The sequence below is a fragment of the Octodon degus genome, unplaced genomic scaffold (genome assembly GCF_000260255.1).
Source record: "Octodon degus isolate 3935 unplaced genomic scaffold, OctDeg1.0 scaffold00341, whole genome shotgun sequence".
NCBI classification, from domain to species: domain Eukaryota; kingdom Metazoa; phylum Chordata; class Mammalia; order Rodentia; family Octodontidae; genus Octodon; species Octodon degus.
The window spans coordinates 584,399-589,294 of NW_004524917.1; positions in this window are offsets into that span (position 1 = coordinate 584,399).

The following is a 4,896-nucleotide window of genomic DNA, read 5'->3' on the forward strand; positions in this document are numbered from 1 at the left end:
GGATAGATATATAGTTGCATTCTCTTAATGAATAGAATGATTTGTTCTAATGGTGTTTGTAAATAGGATCTCAAGTCTGCATCTTGTACAGCAATTAACCACTAAGAAAAATATATGCAATGTATTATTTGTTGAAAATGTACTTCTGATTTGATTTGAAACTGTCTCATTGCTATCTGTTTATCAATAAAATTTTGAAAAAAAAATAAAAATAAAAAAATAAAACTTTTGCCAGTATATATTTGTGGTACATGATCATAACCTCATTGCAAGGAATTAGCACATAAGCATAACAGGTCAATTTCCTAAAGTGCTCTCTATGTTTCTTTGTTTTATTTTTTTCTTTTTTGGCAGAACTGCAGATTGAACTCAGACCCGTGTGCTTGCCAGGGAAGCACTTATTCTATTGAGCCATCGCCCTGGCCCCTCTATGTTTCTTAATTGAAATATTTTACCACTGTTTCCTAAAGGGCAAGACTGGGAGTTTTAGGAGAAAATGCAAAAAAAAAAAAAAATATGTTGTAAGCAGTGTTACACTCCTCCATGAGAAAATAGTGATATTTTCACCCTGGAAACTATTGAGAAGTTTACAGTGGGTTTCTTCAAAATCCAGAAGTTCACTAAATTTGCTGAATTTACTTCCAGTAGCTGTTTAATAATAAATATGAATTTCTGGATTAAAAGAAAATGTCATGAAGAATGAAATGTATGGGTAGGTTAAAATTTACAGCAATAGGAAGCCCTGGAAGTCCCTGGAGCACCTCAGTATCATTTGCTTCAACCTTATTTCTTTTAGGTTAACATTTAACCTTGTCTCCCTTCCCAAGTAGAGTGTAAATCAAATCCTATCCTTTTCTAATGCTATCCATTTCAATTAAGCAATGCAAATTAACCTACACAATCTTAAACTTTGTGTACTTCTTTTGTTTGTTCTGAGACCTCATTTATACCCTCTCTCTGTCTCTCTGTCTCTCTCCTTCCAGTGTGCCAGTCAGTCAGTCAGTCAGTCAGTCAGTCAGTCAGTCAGTCATTCAGTCAGTCTGATTGTCTGCCTTTTTGTCTTTTTTTCTCTCTTATTTGATGGCTTGCCAGCTTGTTAAGTACTCTGGTCTTTAGATTCCCTAAATAGAGCAAATATATTTTAATGACAATTGTATGTTTCTTCTTATTACCTATGATTACTTTCTATAGGGTAATGATCATTTTAGATCTATTTTCTTCAGGGTTTTTTTTTTTTAAATCATGAATGGTGTTGAATTTTGTCAAAGACTTTTTCTTTGTCTAGTGAGATGATCATGTGTTGTTTTTGTTTGTTTGTTTTGTTTTGTTTTGTTTTGTTTTGGCAGAACCGGGGATTGAACTCAGACCCTTGTGCTTGCTAGGGAAACACTTATTCCACTAAGCCATCTCCCTGGCTCCCTATGATTACTTTCTGCATCTTCACTTGCATTCTAAATCCATTTCCTGGGCTGGCCAAATAACTCAGCAGATTAAAACACCTGCAAGCAGGTTCAGGGTCTGGCAGTTTGATCCCTAGGCCTGCTGTGCCTGCCTCTCCCCAGAGGCATGCTGAGATGACAATTGAGACTGGGCATGGTGGCACACACCTCTAATCAGAGCTCTTGGGAGGTTATAAACACTACGAGTCTGCACTAGTAGTGAGACCCATAACATGCTCTATACCCTCCCCTAAAATGCAAAAATAATAAAATAAATTACTTTTTAAACTACTAGGTTAAGTAACACACTATTCTTTACAACGTTATTTCAAGTAGTCGCTATGCTTTGCCCTGCCTTTCTGCAGTAAGAATCACAGCTGAAGACACTGTTATAGTAATCACGCACTGTCTGCTATTCAACAGTAACATTAGCCCCAGGAAAGCAGGCTTGGGTTTAGTTTACTCTGTACCATGTTTACTGCACATAGAACTGGGCCTGCCAAACTCTGTCTCAGCCTACTCTTCCTTCCTCCTCCTCCATCCTTCCTCTGTCTTCAGGGTCACATTTGCAAGGAAGAATGACACCACTTTCTCTCCAGAAGTCCCTGGCCTCAATAGTATTAATTTCTAAAATAATAACATTGTGGCAAGATCATCCTGCCATCCTAATTGAGCAATTTTGTGATCTGGTCCTATGTCTTCTGAATGAATAATGCTATTGCATTTGCTTTTGGGAAATTTAGTGCCAAGGCCTCTGTAGTGGTTGATACATTGTGTCAACTTGGCTGGATGATTTCCAGGCATGGTTCTGGCCAGTGGGGGTCTTGCCCTGTGGCACAATTGTTTTCTCTCCAGAGTGACTCAGCACAAAGACCATATAAAGTGGCTGAGGAAGGAGTTGATGTTCTACTTCATCAGAGGAACTTCAGTCTTTGCATTCAGCTTGGACATCTTCGCCGGGCTTGCAGCTCATACTCTTTGGCTTCCAGTTTGGATCCTTCACCTTCTGTCGCAGACTCTTCAGCATCCATTACAAACTCTTCAGTCTTCCATTGCAGACCAATTAGCTGACAGATAGAAACTTGCACGGAGCACTGCAGTGAGCCTCAGATCTTGGACTGAATTCTTCAGTCTGGCTTGTGTAGATGCCCTCTGCATACTTCCCCATCTGACTCTGTGGCTGACTGTCCTAAGTCAGTCTTGTAATTGCTTATACATTGTATATCTTGTGTTAATATCTGTTCCTTATATTATATCTGTCCTGCTAAGTAAAGCCCTAACCAATAAATAAATAAATAAATAAATAAATAAATAAATAAAATAAAAAAGAACTGGGCCTGAGTCTTGGCTCACTCAGCAAGTGATTTTTGAGAGAAATTTCTTGCTGTATCACTAATGGAGGAACTAAAGAGTAGATTCTTTGTATTTCTCTGCCACATGTGGACATTTAAGGCTTTCTTGTTTTCTGCAGTTTGCATAGCTATTGGATGTGAGGATGATTGTGGTGATGTAGGCTTTGTTCTATGTGAAGAAAAATTACATATGTGCAATGAACACTGAAAAATATTTTGAGTTCTGTTTGTATTTAATTTTTCCAATGACTTTGTTCTCATTTAAATTTGTGCAAGATATCACAATGTTAGGAAAGAATGTAAACTTTTTTCACACATTAAATTAGAGTTTTAGCTATAGTTACTGCATGATATGTATATGCATAACATAATTATATATTATATATATTCTGTTCAATGTATAATATATGATTTTATATATCTTTAATCCAATCTTAAGTTTGGTCATTTCATTTGCAGTTGAAGTGCAAATTCATCATTTTGCCAAGCACTCTTTCTAATAGGTGACTGTTGATAATATACTGCAGTATAATGAAGGACAATTTTAGGAGTTATTTTTGCAGATTGACTCTTTTCAAAGATCCCTGATTCTAATCCCTGAATCAGAGAACATGTTACAATGCAGAGCAAAAATAGAGAAAGTTTGTAGTTAGAATTAAGTTTGCTACTCTCTGAAGTTCAAGATTGAACAAGTGAACCACTTTTGTTAAATGTGCAAGGATGGCAGAGGCATTCTTGTTTTCATTCACTTTTATGTTCTCAGTTTTGTTAATTAGGTTTTAGGTGCATTTAGGTATAAATAATGATCACATTAACCATAGGGAGTTCAAGGGCCAGCGGTATAGCTCAGAGGACTAAGTGTTTGCTTAGGTAAGCACAGGGGCCAGGGTTCGATTCCTGGCTCCACATGCCATGGCAGCCCTGCCCCTGGGTGCACTGAGCCAGGATGGAGTCTGGGCATGGTGGCACACACCTGTAATCCCAACACTTGGGAGGCAGAAATCAGGAGGATCACTACAAGTCTGAGCTGTGTGGTGAGACCTTGGACACACACACACACACACACACACACACACACACACACACAGCACCTAACCATCCAGAATTCAAACAACAAAAAGACTGATCAGGGTTAATGAGAAAGCAGGAGACCAAAAATACCCTAAAAGCATCTTAACCAATGTATTGGCAGAAAGCTTGCCATGCATGGAAAAAGAACTCGACATACACATAAGTGAAACATATAAAACTGTTTTTGGTCACGACCTAAGTGGGCCATTTTCATTGCTACACCTTAGATCAGCCAAGAAGCAGACAGAAGCCTGCTATGATGCATTAAAGAACTGCTAGCAACTAGAATTTGGAAGAAGCAAGCCAGTGATGGTGAGATGCAGAATACAGAAGCCTCTGAAATGTAGAAAATGAGTGTAATGATTCTTCCGTGCAGTTAGAGAAAGAAACACAGCTGTGTTACACTTTAATTTTATGTTCATGGTAAAAATTTTGAACATATGTTCTTCAGGATTCTAAAATAGCAAATTTATTTTTTCTGGTAATTTGTTACAGCAGGAAAAATAAAATTACCAGAGGCAATGTTATGGACAGAATGGACTTCGGAGTCCAAAGGACTGGATTCTTTGTTCAGTTGCATGTTAATGGTGTAATCTTAAAGCAAGTAACTTTATTCAGTTAAGGGTTGTTCTCTTTAAAAAAAAAAAAAGTAGGAAAGGTTTATTTAGCTCATGGTTTGAGGAGGTTTCAGTACATAAGCAGCTCCTCTAAGGCAGGGTGGAGCAGTAGAGAGGCATTACAGAGGAGAAAAAATCATGAGTGGACAGACGGTAACACAGCAACAAGGGACAGCTACAGCTCACTCTGTCTCTTGTAGCTTATCCAGGGTACTTGTGGTGGTAGAATTCACATCCTCAATCCTAATGCCATTGAGTATTAATCAATCACAGTGTCACACTAGATTCACCCACCTCTGTAAAAGACCCCATATTAGTACACAAGTCTTTGGAGGAACACCCAAACACAAACTCTAACATTGATATATCATTTTCTTTATACAATTTAGAATGGAAATAATTATTTTTCCATAATTC